Consider the following 17,746-nt stretch of genomic DNA (forward strand, 5'->3'; position numbering starts at 1 on the left):
CATACTGTGAGATTCAAATATGACAGGTGTGTCGGTGTGAGCTGGGTGTTCCCATTGTGCATTGGTTTGAAGTGCAGAGTTTTTTGTTAAAGTACATTTACCTGGATAATGTACCTGTTTACAATAATGAAACGCTTTTTCTTTGCTTTAGTAATTCCATTTGATACTTGTCAGACAAAGGTCCTGGAAGTCGGACTTCCTCCTTTGTATAGATGAGGCCAACAACACATTACTTTGGATGTTCTAGTATTCTTTTACTTTTGACAGAATAAGGAGTGATATACTGCTTTAAGTGAGGGGCCCGGTCTCAGGTCGACTATTTTCATTTCCTCGCTCCTCGGTCCTCGGTCTCACCGGAAGTTGATTTGTCTGCGCCATCTTGAGTACCGTCCCATGGCTCTTATTTCTGCCGGAGGAGCGATAATGGAGGAGCTATAACCGAGGAACCACCAGACCATCCTCCGATGAAATCCTCAGACACTCGCCCCGCCCCCTTACTGTGTATCGCTCACTGATTGGACGAGGCAGCGCATGCACTGATCTGATGCTTCTTGACATGAGAGCAGTTTCCCAGCAGAGTGAAGAAAATACATGAAACTCACGAGAGTCACTCCTCAGTTTATACCGTGTTTTGTTTCAATTCCTGTTTCATTTAGTTACACATATGTGATATATCTGAACAACAAAGTGGTCAAAAATCATTTTATTCATTTTTTGGAAACATTTTCATGATCACTTTTTTCGTTTTACATTTTCATTTATTGTCATTTCCATTCAGTCAGTCATTAAGTGCTATTAAAACGTTAATGTTTGTAGCCTTTATTTAACCAGGTGAAGCCCCTTGAGATCAAAAGATCTCTTTTTCAAGGGTGACCTGCAGGACATTAGTTACACATGTAACATACAAACAACAGAACAACAATAAGGATGACATACAACATAATGTACAGTTTACAAACTATTTAGAGAGACAGGTACCATGAGTATCAAACAGCATGTCACCCAGCTGAGTTTTAAAATGATGCAGGGGAACCAAAGTGCTCAGTTTTAAACATGTTTGCAGACTGTTCCAATTTAGTGGAGCTACACAACTAAAAGCTTTCTTCCCTAAGACAGTCCTAGCACTTGGCACATTTAATAAAACAACATCATGAGATCTCAGGCAATATGTACTTTCAATTCGTCGAGAGATCAGAGAGCAGATATAAAAAGGTAGTTTACCCAACATGGCTTTGTAAATGAACATGTTCCAGTGACTGAGCCTCCGTACAGTTAGTGAAGGCAGACCTGCCTTGGCATACAGGGTACAGTGATGAGGAAGTGCTTTATAGTTAGTAACAAATCTCAGGGCACTGTGATACGCGGCATCTAACTTTTCCAGCCAATGGGCAGGTGCATTCATATAGATCAAATCACCATAGTCCAGCACAGGTAAAAAGGTCACAGTGACATAAAAATGAAAAGTAGCTTCATCCACATTTTCACCTAAACTGTTGATATATATATGGAGAATAAAAGTGGACCTAAAACAGAACCTTGAGGAACACCATTAGCAATGTTTAACCACTCAGAAGACAGCCCATCAAAGTGAACACATTGGGACCTTTCAGAGAGGTAGTTCACAAACCACCCACTGCATGGCTGGATATGCCGATACTGAGTAGCCTCTGCTTTAAGATGCGATGATCGACGGTATCAAACGCTTTGGAAAGGTCAACAAATAGAGCTGCACAACTCTGCTTATTGTCTAAGCAGAGTTAATGTGCTACATATCCACACAAACACACAAAGTGTACAATCCAATGAATGTTAATCTATCTGGGTTTTGATAGATAACAGATCTCTTTTTCTTCTCTGAATTATTTTATTTCTATTGTGCACTCTAATCTATATTAATCAAACTTGTTCGTTTATACATTTTAAGAATGGCGTTTATCTTTTTTGAGAATGAGTTCTGATTTTATTTTATTTATTGGGGTCTATACAGATGATACACATGTTTGTGTCAGTAAATGTGTGGGGGGGGTGTTTGTGAAAACAACGGGGACAGAGCTGCTGTCAGACGATCAGCTGTGCAGCGTCATCACAAACGGACGTCGCTTCACGTGACGCTCCGGAGGAAAGGACGTCCCATTGCTCTTAAAACTCATTTCCCTGCTTCTCGTGGTTTCCTTGCGTCCCTCCATGCTTCCCTGGTGGGAGGGACTAGACGCAGGGAAACGACGCAAGTGAGGGAAGCAAGGATTTCATTTAACCGACCTGAGACGGGGCCAGGGAGTTCAAGAACCTCTGGGTGTTTCTCAATCTCGAGTACGCTTGCTCGGTAGCACATGTCTGCCGAGCATCTTGCTTCAGAAGCGAGGCGAGAATACTTCCTGGCGTTCGGAAAACAAAGAGTGGAACAGGCTAGCAGGTGTGCGTCACATGAGAAGCCCCGCCTTAATTTTCCGCCACAGATTTGGGGAAATTGGTCTGTGCGCAAAGCATTGTGGGGATTTTAAGACCGCGGCGTCTACAGATGTGCAGCCTCGAAATTTCTCCAAACGAAGTACGCCGGGCTCGGTAGAATTCCAAGTATGCTGGACATTGGAACAGTACTCTATGACGTAGTATGCTTGACATTGAGAAACACCCCCTGAGTCTTTTTCATGAGTAGTGGTACATTGGAGATGACAGTCATAGATGAATGACCTCTCTGGGCATTGACCTAAAGAATAATATATTGAATACAAGCGGCTTAAATGTACGTTGGGTGGCTGAGCTTAGACTTGGAGATACATTTGAAAAGGGAGGGGCTCTACATAACAACATGTAGCTTGTGGTGCACAGTTAAAATAATACAGACCCTTTTTAATATAAATTGTGAGCAGCTCACTAGCGAGCTGAGAGTAATGCCGCTTGCCGTCCCTTTTTGTAAGGGCCCAGTTCATCAAGGTGCCTCCTGGGGGCTTCTCATTGGTGGGCCCAGGGGTCGACCAAGCTGGAGAGATTATTGATGCGTTCCAGTGATCCGACCGCTGATAAGCTGATATCAAATGGATGGACAAAGCTTTGCTAACCTATTTTTACAAGCTAACCAGTTGCAGGCTGTATCTTCACATTTGTCGTACACAACTGAAAGTACTTTAAATGTTGTCAAGTACTTTTATAAAAATGTAACGCTTCTCTGTTTGTCTCTGTCTATTTATAAGCCGTTAACTCTCTGTCCTCCCCTTTCTGTCGTGTAGCTCTGCAGTAAGACGTTCTTTCTGCTGAGGAATGTACGGAGCCACATCCGCACACATGACCCCAAGTTGTACAAATGCCGGAGCTGCATCGCTGCCGGAAACTGAAGCAGCCGAGGCTCAGCGAGACTGAGGTGGGTGAGAGTAAAATCCATTCACACCTGAGTTACACTTTTATGGCTTGGACCATCACTCCTAAAACGTCTTCATCAGATTTGTTTGGAACATTGATTTCTTGTCTTAACATTTGTGTTTATTCTCCAGGACGAAGGCTGTCAGTGACACAGCGAGCGGGCTGGAGCCAGAGGCACACGATCGATCAGCAGCTTGTACATAATGCATTCGTCACACACGAGCCCGGGGTCCGTGGGAAGGCGTATTTTCTCTGATTCTAATCATTGCCAGCGCCAATGTTATTTAAATAACCAAACGTAGGTTGCTGGTCTTGTTTCTGTAGCTACAGAAGGTTAAACTTGAACATTACACTCAGGGGGCGGGGAATTTGATGCCACGGTATAAAGTGATTTATCGTCACGGTTGTGTATAAAATGTAAAGTAATTGTTATAACTTTTACTGCTACTTATTGTTATTTTTCTATGTATAGAGGATTTCTTGAGTGCACTTATATAATAGATTATGTTGTGATGAAATTGAAGATTGAGTCTATGGCGGGAATACTTGAAGTAATGCAAGAGGGGGTCTTAGGAGTGAGACTGTCCTTTGGGTGTTTCAGTGGCTCTGTGTCCTGTTGGCGTGGTAACTTCTAAACGGCTTGACCAGTCCCTCTTTTCCTATCAATCATGTCATCTCTACTGGTCCTGAGTCGTGGATTTTACTCCAGTTGCTATGGGGACACCACTGCATGTGTATTTGCTGGCCATTTGTGGTCCACTGTCTTTTCTAAGGCTGCCAATTTTAAAAAGGGAAAATGTTTCTTGTTTTTAAAATGTGAATTTCTGAATAGTAATCAACACAGCTGTGTCATTACAGATGTTTTATTGATCTCCTCTCACTTTAATCCAAGAAAAAGACACACGTCGTCTTGTTCTACTTTAAATTCCCCTCCTACTGATTACATGCAACCCGTTCACATATCGTTATCTGTTAAATAAATAAACTTTTGCCTTTTGTCTTGTTCTTGCTTCAATTACATTTTTAAGTAGATATAACTATTTCAAAAGGTGGGTATCATGTTCTAAGTAACTTGTGTATAGTAGAGCTAATACAATTACATGATTAACTAGTAATATTAACTATTTGGACAATTTGTTGAAAGAAAAAACCTAATGTCTTCCTAGCCTCTAATTGCTTCTTTCCATTGTCTTTTTTTGGACACTATGTTGGACAAAACAACCAATAAGAACACCAGACTACTCATTTCAAAAAAAGATTATTACCATGGAAAAATATTTGCATTTAACCTACTACATTTTGATTGCAAAAATACTCCCATTACTAAGGGAAGGTGGTTATACGAGACACTGGATGTGGAGGAAGTGATCCAGGAGGAATGAGGAAGAGCTTCTTTGCATCCTTTCCCATTGGCTCATCTGCAGCTAAAATGAAAGCCTTTGTGTGCAGGCGAGAACAAATACAGTTAACTCTACCAATTTAAGATTAACCCAAAATCTATTTAGTAAATACACCAATATATTAGGACAGGGAATTTACAACAAGGAATACAAGTATTTGGATACAAGAAAGGAAAATAACAGCTCAAAGCAGATCAAAATCATATTCAAATCTCATAGTTTGAGTTTAGTTGTAAGTTAATAAATAATGGGAAAATAGATAACTCACTGTTTGAATATAGCTGTTAATTATATTGGATGTCAAACTATTTAAATGCATCTGGGGGGAAATTAGCAGCATTATTCACCTTTATCAAAAGTAATCAAATTGCAGTTGAATAGACAGTGACAAGGCACATTTCCATGACTTCCTCTTGTCATTAATATTAGCATGATAACAAAACAGAAGGGTGGAGGGAAATGTGCACTGTACATTAAAAAAGATTCAGAAAACAACAGATTAGAAATAGCCTTATAAATGTATTTCAGATCAATTTAAGCTAAATCTGAATGGTTGATATGATTTCATGCACTGTCATTATTAAACAGTATATGAAGCAAGATACCCCCCCCCCCCCTTAACCCACTAACTGTTTGCTCACTCTGGTCTCTGCAGCATTATTTACCTTTAATTGTATGGCAAATTGTGCATACTGTTCTTTGTATCCTCCATTATTTGTATTATGTGATATAAATCAATGAATACAATGATAACAGAATCAATTGCAGATTGTTCTTTTTGACACTTCAATTGAACAACTTTTACGTTGAAAGTCACTTTTTAGGTATATTTTTGACATATTTTGATAATACTGACAGATCTGCATGAACAATTCACAGAAGTTGTGTGTAGTCCGTACAATGCATGTTGTGTTTAGGTGCTGCTGTCTCTGTAAGTTAATGCCAACCACACTTGAGCAGATGTTCTGTCATTATTATGCAGGAAGATTTAAAAAGCATACGCTGTTCAATATCCTTATTCCTGGCTGAAAACACATATGTGGAAAATAAGACATTAATTTGTGTTGGGTTGCATTGTTTTGGGAATTGTAAATGTATTTACTATTTGCCATTGACACTATACTAATTTCTGTCCAAACTACCCCCCACCTCACTTTGAGCACATGTTGAAACTTCAGTATTTTGAGGCAAGTGGCTCTAACCCAAACATCTCTGCAGCTGAATTTCTCCCCAGCTGTGATGGGGAATAGTCAAACGAGAATATTTCAGCAAAGAAGTCTCACTGGTGATGAGGATTCTCATTAAACCAGACAGACAGAGGAAGCAGGGACTTCTTTGTTCAATTTGTGTAACACTCGGCAGAAAACATTTTTTGTATTGAGCGTTAGAGTTCATTATTCAGGTTTCAGTGTAGGCCTATTTGTCTCCAAATCTTACAGAAACCTATAATCTTGACCTGTACCTTATTATATCTAATACACAGCCCTTTGCTGTAGTACTTCAGGTTTTTAATTGTAAATGATCTGCTTTGCTGCCTCAAAACAACCCCTAAGCGTAGCTTTATTAAACCAACAGTACCCAAACCCAACACTAGATGACAGCCTGCACTAATGGTTAACAATGGCCGCTCTGTCACAATTTGACTACAATGCAAGCCCTATGAACCCCTACCTCTGGAAAACACCAGACACCCCCAATATCAGAGTTAGGTAAAAACAGTTTTATAGTGTCCACCTTTCCATGACTTCTAGCTAAGCATAAATTACCTGTATGTTCCTACAATTATTTAGTGACAGTAATAAGTATAAAAACTGAGAAAAAGGTAAATGATTCTGGTACTCTTAACTTTCAAAAGGTCAATGGGATTGACCCTGAATTATTGTCAAAATAAACTCTTTAATTGCAGGAAAGTGATAGTAATAGTATGTTCATATGTCATGACGATTCAGTCCAACAATATTGTGCAGATATGTGCTATAATGAATTAAAAAGGCCAAAGGAAGGCATGTTGAAGTTAAACCCCAAAATACCATTAGCCTGAGTATTTGTTGCAGCTTATTATAGCGTAAAACTCTCAGTGCCTTCACGCTGCAGCATTATTGGGGGGCCACGGTATACTTTTTCAGACTCATAACCGACCGGGTTTACTTGGGTTACCCTTGTCCCACCAGCGACTGCATATGTGGGCTTATGAGAGTTTAGGGAGCCATGGAGTACGCCCAGGAACAGCTGACAATTTATGCTAGTGGGGCCCCCACATTCTCAGAGAGAGAGAAGAGAGGGGGAGGGAGGAATAAGGGGGAGAAGGAGAAAAAGAAGGGGGATGGAGATGTTAGAAAGAGCAAGGAGAAGAGTGAGGAGCAGACCTGAGTTGGAGGGTTGAGAGAAAGAGAGAGGGAGGGTAAAAAAAAGTGGAGAGAGAGAGAGGGAGGCTGTCTTGTTTGTAGCTTGTCAGCAATTGCTTGAGACCATGCTTGAGACAAGCTTCCCCTCCATGTGTGAAAGCTACTTGGCAGGAATGCTTGGACCGTACCAAGTGCAGCCAGGCGAGAGGGGGGATCCGCAAAAGGAACAGACCCGGATTGAAGAGCCAGTAGTGTGTGGCTGAAGTAATCCTTCGGCGGTGGCGGCTCTTTGATGTTGTATCTTTGTGGATGTGTGTGTGTGTGGAGAGGAGAGGGAGGGGGGGGGGGGTGAACGGTGTGTGGGTGTGAATGAGCCTGGAGAGAGCGTTCTGTATGGATATGTGCTCTCTGCCCAGCAGCAACAAAAGAGAGGGAATGAGACACCCCCCTTGGTCCCCCCTCCTCCCGAGCTCTCAAGAGAAAGAAAGCTAAAAAAAAAAAAGGAAAAGAAGATGATGAAACCTGAAGTGGTCCTGCAGTGTGAATTGCGTGTGTGTCTGCGTGCATACACACACGCATGCTCATATGTGCATCTGCATATTTGCCTGTGTTGCTCTGCATGCATGCCGTTGTGAATAGCTTTTCCAATTTAATCTGTTTACTAACAATCTGTGTGCATCCTGTGTGTGTGTGTGTGTGTGTGTGTGTGTGTGTGTGTGTGTGTGTGTGTGTGTGTGTGTGTGTGTGTGTGTGTGTGTGTGTGTGTGTGTGTGTGTGTGTGTGTGTGTGTGTGTGTGTGTGTGTGTGTTGTGTTCAGTCTGTGGGTGGTTTTTTTTCCTGCTTGCAATTGTCTGTGTTCGACTGTGTGGTCATGTTATGTGTTTTCTCCCCAGTAGAGGCTGTTATTGTCCTAAGAATGTGTGTGTGCGCCTGTGTGTGTGTGTGTGTGTGTGTGTGTGTGTGTGTGTGTGTGTGTGTGTGTGTGTGCGTGCGTGTGCGTGCACAGGGTCAATCTCCAGTAGCCTGTTGCTTTCTGCTTCTGACTGCTCTCAGCTCTGCATCAGGAGGAATGTAGACTGAAATGGATTCCTGCAGGATTCCTCTTCTCTGCCTTCATTATTCCCACTGCTGCTGCTGAACAAACACACACACACACACACACACACACACACACACACACACACACACACACATACACACATTTTGCTGCCTGCTGACACAAACAGGAATATTTTACAACCTGGCCATAATGATTAACACACGACAAGCAGCTTGCTTCTTTCCTCCCTAACAAACTAAAACTGACCTTTCCTCCTCATCTCCTCCCATTTTCTTAACTTTCACTCACTCTCCACATCCCTCTCGTTTCTCCCTCCCTCTCATATCATCACAGACGCACACTCTGCTGTTGGCAGTCACAGTGTTTTATTTCCACACTCATCCTTTGTGTGTGGAAAGCAGTAAAGTTTGAGAACGTCCAGTCAGCAGCAGCAGAAGCAGCAGGCTACCGAACAGCAGCAGCCTCTGTTACACAAGTCACTGAAAGCTCCTCTCATCCCTTCACCCCGGCTCATCATCTGTTTCCACGGCTTGTGGTAAAAAAGAAGGCCAAGAAACCGAATGCAATTTTAAATGAATTAGGCCGTGAATAATTTCCAGGATGTCAAAATGTATCAGGGTGAAGGCGTTTGTGTAATTGGAGCACTTGGTTCACTGTAGCTTCAGAGAGGAAATTCTTTATTAGGACTTGAACGCATCGCACACACATAACGAAATACACACACACACACTGACTGACTAACATGTTTGATATGTGCATGCGTTGGTGCACACCTACGTTCACACCTGAGTGATGCAGTTGATATACTCGACTGTTCTGACCTCATTTACATGTCCTCCTGAGGAAGTGTACTGTAAAGAACGGAGGGGACAAGGCAGAAAGTGGAGAGTAGAGATGAGGAGAGGAGTGAGGAGAGAACGGAGCGGGAGAATGATGATAGAAAAGAAGAGATGAGGAGAGGAGGAAGAGGATATTAAAAATAGAATTTGATGAGATTACAGGAGAAGGAGAGAATAACAGAGGAAAGAGGAAGAAGAGGGAAGGAGAAGAGGGGAAAGGAGAGAAGGACAGGTGAGGAGAAGACGGAATGAATATGAGACAACAAAGAAAGGAAAGAAGAAAGGATTAGATGAGATAAGAAAAGAGAGGATAGGAAAGGAGAGAAAGGTTACTGAAGAGGTGATGACAAAAGAAGAGTTGTGCAATGTAACGTGAAATGAAGGGGACGAAAGGCTGAGTTGAGGAGAGGATAGAAGAGAGGAGAGGATGAAAAGAAGAAGAGGAAAATGAAGGGGAAGGCTAACGGAAGAGGGAAGGAAGGGTAAGGAAATAAGGCAGGGAAAAAGGAAGCAATGGAGGGCGTTTGGGGAGGAGAAAAAGATTGGGGAGTAAAAGGATAGATGAAAGAGAGGGAAAGTTGAAAGGTAAAGGGGGCCGAGAAATGAATGAAGATGGTGGTGGAGGAAGGCAGGGATGAAGAGAGAGAGGGAGGGAGGGAGGGAGGGAGGCTGGCGGAAGAGGAGGAGGGGAGGGGAGGGGAGGGGCAGGGAGGGAGGAGGGGTTGATCTCTGGGGTTTGAAGCACATTAGTATTCATGGGGAAGAGGAGGCCACAGACAGCAGAGAAACAGAGGGACCAGACTGAGAGCAGCATACCACACACACACACACACACACACACACACACACACACACACACACACACACACACACACACACACACACACACACACACACACACACACACCACACACACACACACACACACACACACACACACACAGACACACACTCGTAAACACATCCCTCTGTGTAAGTGCCCACACACGCAGCGTATGTATTATGTGGATTTAGATGCTACACGGGGCCTATCCATTCCTCGTACTCAAAGAAGAGACAATTGTTCTCCATCTTGTCTAATATCTCCGGTTCGCACACACCAAATCTGACCCCCCCCCCCCCAGAGACGATTTAGCGGCTGAGGCCTCCGAAACCACACGCACCCCCCGCTGGCCTCGGATCGAATCCCCGCCTCAGAAGCGCCTCTCCTGTGTGTTCACTGCTTCGCATCCCCTCCTGATCTGTCAATGAAGGCGAAACACATCGGAGGGCTGTAGATGACGTCTGCCTGCCTTGCTTCCTTCTTGCTAAAAAAGAAGACCTTAACCGCTTCTGTACACCTACAGAAGCGGAGAGGAGCGAAGCAGTTCAGGTGACTCATTTCACTATGGGAGAGGAGGGCTGGGCCGAGCTCTGGGGAGAGGGTGGAAGACAGAAAAGATTCCTATCATGGAGGAGGCCACTTGCAAAAACACATCGCTGACAGTGGCAGGAGGAGAGCAGAGCAGTGAGGGAAGAAACAGCAACACTCTCCGGGTGTTCTATTCTTAGTCTCTTCTCCTCAGACTCGTGTGTGTGTGTGTGTGTGTGTGTGTGTGTGTGTGTGTGTGTGTGTGTGTGTGTGTGTGTGTGTGTGTGTGTGTGTGTGTGTGTGTGTGTGTGTGTGTGTGTGTGTGTGTGTGTGTGGGCAGGCAGGTGGTGTACAGCTGACAGTTGATTTGCTGTGACACCAGACACACTGGCAGCCTTGGACTCCTGTGGCCTAGATATCAGAGTCTCCTGGAAGCCCCTCACACTCTATTTCACACACACATACACATACATGATCTCACACACTCTTAATCACATGTACACACTCCTCTGTGTCACTTTCTTTCTCTTGTTGCCCCCTCTCTTTCTCTCTTTTAGACCTACATATCACTCTCTGATTGACAAGCAGGTGGTCTCTGCTGAAAGTCCTTAAGGGTTCGGGGAGGAGAGGAAAAACAAACGTAGCAAAGAAAACCTCAACAGCAAGGCAGCCGGAGAGGAGGAAGAGAAAAATAAATTGGAGATAGAGAGTTGTGACAAGAGAGAGACAAACAGAGTGAGAGATAGAGGGAGAGAAGGGAGAAACAGAGGAGTATTAGAGTGCAGGAAGCCGATAGAGAGAGAGAGAGATGGAGTGAGAGTGAGATCCCATCATGTAAACAGTCTGAAGCACCGCATAGAGATGGAGGAGGCTGTTGCCATGGCGGCAGAGGCTGCATCCTTTTGTTAAAGATGTCACTCAGGGGGAATCAGGGCTAATGAGGAAGGACTTTGCGCCTGCGCGTGCATGTGTGAGCGCGGGGTGTTAGTCAATGTGTATCTGGGCAACACGGTCTGCTGGTATTCTGGAGCACTGGTGCTATAACGCTCCTCACTTCAGCACAAGGGAAAAGAAAGCAGGGGGAAAGTACAGTTGGAGTACAGTCAAGAGTGGAGAATTAAAAATAGAGGAGAGATTAAGTCACGCAGGGGTTACACAGCCCATGTGGAGAATTCGAATGTCATCAGTGAGGAGGGCGGTGAGGTTACAGACGAATGTGTGTGTGTGTGTGTCAGCGTGCACGAGTGAACTCTATTGAGACTCAGGCAAGTGATGCGTGTGTGGGGTTTGGTGTGTCGCGGTGCTGCGTAGGTGGTTTGTTCTCGGGCTCTTCATCTCTCTGCAAATTAGTGAAGAATCAAAGGGAAACAGGTTTCACTTAATCCTACCCTCTCCGTCTCTCTCTCTTTCTCTCTTGTCCTCGGCAAACAGCCTTGAGCCTCCCACAGAGTGAGTGCAGACATCTGCCTGCCCTTTCTCTCTCTCTCTCCCTCTTTTTTCAATCTTAGAACCAACACAAACACACACACACACACACACACACACACACACACACACACACACTGCATATTTGTTTTGCTGTCAGCACCGTCATCAAAGAGAGTGAGAGAGATCTTCGCGCCATTTTTTCCATTCTACTCCAATTCCCTCTACTCACTCGTTTCCCCCCGTCTGTTCCCCTCTCTCTTTCTCCTGATCTTCCTCTATTTCCCCCTCTTCCTCTTCCTCTGCCTTTATAGACAGGGATAAATAATTTGATCTGGAGGGGTTTTTGAAATCCCACCACTCTGAGAGGCGTGACGTTAATCTTTTATTATCTGCTCTCTCATTCTTACTCTCCCCTTTCTCTACCATTCCTTTTTTCTCCATATCTTTTCTACCAAACTCACCCCCCCCTCCTCCTCACCCTCCTTGCTTCCCCCCCCCCCCCCCAGCCCGTCCTTGCAGTATTCTAATGATTCATATTTCACATCCACTGCCTTTTCATTTAGCCTGTCTATACCGCTTCGGGGATAGCTACTCACAATCTTAATTGACTGAGGAGATAGAGGGGCTGGGTAGGTGGCAGAGGTAGAGCCGCCCTCCAACACCCCCCACCCCCAATCTACATTAACAAACATGTGAGGGGGGGGGACAGAGACAGACTCTCCACCATCCACACATTTCGAGCAAAAAACACATCAATGCACGGGCAGGCGTGCAGATTTGCACGGCGTGGTAATTAAGCTGTCGATTTTTCTTAGGGTCAAGGGAGTGACGCAGGAGAGCAGAAATGATGATGTGAAGGAAAGGATGCTCAGATGAGGAGAAATGAGAGGATTCACTCCCTCCCTTTCTCACCTCTCTCTCCCTCTCCATCTCTGTCTCTGTATCCCCCACACACACCCACACCCACCCACACACACACACACACACACACACACACACACACACACACACACACACACACACACACACACACACACACACACACACACACACACACACACACACACACACACACACACACACACACACACACACACACACACACACACACACCCCCAACCCATCTCTCTGTCTGTCTGTGCGTCTCTTTGATCTCAGCCTCTGTCCCACACTGCATATTAAGATGCCCGGGCCCCTGTTTGGTATTCAGAGTCGGGCACCATGGATGCCAGTCTCCATATCCTCTCCTCGCTTCTCTCTGAAAGAGAGCAAAAACCCCTCTGTCTGTCTCAAGATGCTTATCCCGCTAAATGGGTCTGAAATAGCTGGAGAACAGGGCGGGGGAGCGGTGGTGGCGGAAGGGTAGGGAAGAAGAGAGATGCATGGAGGGGAGGTGGGGGGGGGAGAGGGCGGTAAGGGGGAAGTATTAGACACATCACAGACGGGTGGTGGAGGGGTGGGGGGAGCGGGGGTAAGGGAAAGAGAAGCAGAGTGATGGGGCTGATTTGAGCTGAGAGGATAATTAAACACTATTATCACAATGGGCCAGTAATACAGCAAGCTTGTACATAGAGAAGCCAGCCCTCCCATGTTTGCCTCACTAAAAAGAGGGAGGAAGAAATGAGGGAGGGGAGAGGAGAGGGAAGCACAGATTAATCGGCGGAGGAAGAGCAAGAGAAACACAGAGAGAAAGACAGAGGGGGAGAGGGACGGTGAAATACGCAAACAGAATTAGATGGTGAGAGTTTAGTGGTGGGGTGATTGCTCAGTGTTTGGGATTAGCATGACTCCCTTCACCCACTCCCTCTCTCTCCGTATATATCTCCCTCTCCTTTTTTCTCTCCCTCTCCTTCTATAAGCCCTGGGGATGGCACAGCTTTAGTTAAACTGCTCTATTAAACGGCGCCTGCTGAGAAAATCAAATTATAACTTCCTTTAATCAGCGAGTATCAGTGGCCCACACAGGAGCAGCCGCTCTGACAGCACACACAGTGAGAGGGAGAGAGAGAGAGGGGAGAGAGAGGGAAGGAGACTGTGACTGGAGACCTGAGGGAGGCCGATATGAACCTGTCTCCCGTCTGCTTCGGTTCCCATGGCAACAAGATGTGAGGGGGAATATGGGTTGTGGAATGTCTGCATCTATCGTTTCCTCTCTGTAAGCATCCATACACAAAGATATGAGGAGAGAACGCTCCGTGAGGCAGGGCGTCCTTCAGTTAGGGGGGGGGGTGTTTGAAGGTGGGGGCACACACTCACACACTATTGTCATCTATGTCCTCAATGTCTGCGAGACCCTCATACTCGAGTACAATTATTGAGGTACTTGAGTACTTCCAGCGTCGGCTACTTTCTACTATACACAGTATTTCATGACACTGTAAAGTATATAATTTTACATTCTGTTCTTGTTTATCTTATTCTATTTACATGTAAATTACTCCTGCTTTTACTCTTTTATTTCACTCTTTTCTGCACTGTTTTATTGTTTTAAAAAAAATTCATTTTATTGTTTTATGTCTTATATTTATGGTGCATTGTTGGAGGAGCCTTGGATTTAAGATTTTCTTTGCCATACTGTAGCTTATGTGCATATATGACAATAGAGCCTTTACATCTTGAATCTTCTACTTTAGTAAATCTCAGAGGAAAATGTTGTGCATTTCATAATCAGTTGTTACAGATTTTACTTACAGATTAAAATGTTATATTCCAAAAATACTATAGTAAGATAATGACTAAAACAGTGTCTGTTTAAAATGACCAGAACTGGCTGATTGCCATGATAGTTGCATCCCCTAGCAATACATGTTTTATTTTGTGCTAAAGCTCAACAGAGAACAAGCCACGGATAGCATTTGGCGGGGTCACACAAATCACAGTGAACCTTTTATATATACATAGGAATCAACCGTTTCTGAGGTTTTCTCCTCATGTTAATACTAAATGATTATGTTGCCTCCAAGTAGTAGGCCTATTTGTTGTTGAAATCTAGTTTGTGTTATTAGAGTTGCAGATGCTTATGATTTATCAGCCGTTTTACCAAACAAATATTTCCCCCCTAAAGGTCTCAAATTGTTCAATTTAAATATGTGCTTCAGGCCAAAACATCTCTGGAACTAAACAGCAAAGTCTAAACTCCAAATCACTACACATGTGTGCAACAGCGCCTGCTTTTCCTTCTTTCCCCTGTCAAAATCATCTCAACACCCCTAAGATTCATCTCGTGAACCTTTGGGGTTTGGAGCCACTGGACTAAACTTCCAAACCATAAACAAGGCAGTCCAAAGTAGCTCCAGCTCGACCAACTTCAACAGTAAAATGATACTTTACATTGATGCATTAAAAATCCAATAATAATATGCTGTATTGTATATCTCTCTAAGTAAGGGTCAGAGTCAGTGTAATGTAGTGTCTGTGCATTTGATACTGTTCTGTGCCTTATTCCAAAGCAGGACTTGAACTTGTATTGAAGTATTGCATTGTTATATTGATATTTGACTAAGTAAAGGACCTAATACTTCTTCCGCCCTGGATCTGCCTCGTAATAGACCCGTGCAATCATAAATCCTTCTCGTTAGGATGCGATCTAATCACTCTCGCCTCTGATTAGTCATTAACAGTCCAGTTAGTGAAATGGTGAGACGCAGGTGGGTGGGCAACTGCTTAGATCTCCAGGGTCTGCCTTGACTCGTTAATGATCGGTTAATTAACATTGTTTCAGTCCTCCGGCTTGTTTGCACTCACCTGCCACGAGACGAGTCAGAAAACACTGGGGCAGGGGGCAATAAACAAGGGGAGTAGAGGAAGAGGCGTTGAGGCAGAAGGAAGGAAATGAGGTGAAATGATCCTGAAACTTATAATTGAACACAATCAACTAGAGCAAGACTAACACAAAGGGAAATGCAAGGCTGTTTATAAAAGAGCAGGATTGGAAAACATAATAGGCCAAGTGGTAGCATCTCAGTGCATCAACTATCATTAGAGATCTGCAAGACAGTGCTTGTCTCTGTTACTCATAGCAACACTGCATACCATGATAATAGGTTGACTGATGATTGGTCAGGCTGCCACACTCTGGTAAATGACCTCAGCGCTGTACGAGTGAGCTCACTGTCTCAGTATTTTGGAAAACCCAGCCAATTCCTCACAACACCTCCAGCAAATCTGCTAATAAACAAACTGTAGGCTGTTGTGGGCCATCACAGGAGCCACAAAGAAGCATAAACCTGTACCCTAAAGGCAAGGCAAGGCAAGTTTATTTATATAGCACTTTTCAACACAAGGCAATTCAAAGTGCTTTACAAAAAATGAAAGACATTAAAACCCACCAGGCATCCCAGTTTCCCCTCAACCACTGATCTAAGGCCAGCGGTTTGACTGTGTTTAGTTCATATTCTACCTGTTAATTTGTCAGAGTTACTGTCTCTATTAATAAAACGTATCGCATCTCAAACCCCACCACCTCATCCCTCCTCTCTGTGTCTACAGAGTGTCTCCAAAGCATAAGTCTGTTTATCGAAGCTTTAAATAATGCAGATGGTAATATGATAAGTGAACAGTCAATGTTGGTGTCCTGCTTAAACACACACACGTGCAGGCAGACAGATGGGCAGACACATACACACTCACAGTGCAATAAATAGGATTCTTTAGTTGTTTGAATGCAACATTGGGCCGAATTCGGATTTTGTTTTCCAGTTTCCGTATCCAAAGTATTCTGTGTTGCCAGAGAGTTGCAGTGCTGGAGAGCCAGAACATCGACCTGAAGAGCTTTGTGAGTGTGCATGTCTAATGCAACCCTGTCTGGGAATACTGCCAGTCTACTGTTACTCCACTAGTGGGGTTTATCATACACACCTACACACTAACACACATAACAAGAGAGGTAGGGAGTGTAGAGAGACAGAGCTTTGTGGTGTGTCACTGATCTTTGCTCGCATGCACAAACACGTCCAACGTAGCCATGGCCTGCTTGTCAAAAGTCACAAGTATGCAGCTCTCATCCCATGATTTTGTGTCTTAGGTGCTGTGTGTCCCACAACGCTCACTGCTGTAAAATGCTTCCACACTGCCGATGCTCTACAGCCATGAACAATGCATGCTGTGAGACATAGGACATGCTAACGTCTAAAAAGTAAAGTAAACGCTTTTCAAACAAACCAAATAACCTGTTAGCTTCACAAAGAATTAAAGAGCTTGGAAAAGGAAATTAAAATTAGTTGTCAAAACTTCAAAAATGTAACAATCCCAGCTTATACGTTGTCTATGTTTGTATTCTTGGGTTTTAAGACAATTTATGTGACAAAGCATGCAAAAGTAATATGTCAACTTTGGCTTAAGGAAATTGGGAGAGATATTCTATACTATTTTGCCATTTGATTTATTGACCAAACTTCTACGAGAGGGGAAAAAAGCACAGAACATGAAACCAAATCAGTTTCAGCAAGGCTGGTACTATGGGCCTAATTTAGAAAATTGTGAGCGAGCCCTGTTGCTAACTATAACATATAATACACTCTTGATTATGTCCTTGAACATTTAAACCGCCGTGTGCACACATAAAACTGAGCATTCGCTTTCAAACAGTCTCTTAAAGAAGGACGTCTCAAAAACATCTTCACTTTGAGAGTCTGAATCAGTTCCCAGAGAAGTACAAGAACACACAATCAGGCCAGCTAATAGTGTGTGCAATTAAACACCAATTCATTCAATCCCCAGTTGTCGTGATTATACATTTGGGTTAGATTTGAAATGTATCTTGATTAAATATTGAGAAGGACCATGTTCTGAGTGTTTCACTCTTCCTCTGAGGCTTGTGATAGTCTGATAAGAGTGTGTGTGCTGCAGGGGAACCTCATTTTATTTATCAAGTGGCATCAGTCTATTCTTTAATGTCATTAGCTACTCATCATGAACACTATTAAAACTGGATGCCATTGAGTAACCCTGCTTAAAGAAATTGAATA

This window comes from Gymnodraco acuticeps, unplaced genomic scaffold (genome assembly GCF_902827175.1).
Source record: "Gymnodraco acuticeps unplaced genomic scaffold, fGymAcu1.1, whole genome shotgun sequence".
Lineage (NCBI taxonomy): Eukaryota > Metazoa > Chordata > Actinopteri > Perciformes > Bathydraconidae > Gymnodraco > Gymnodraco acuticeps.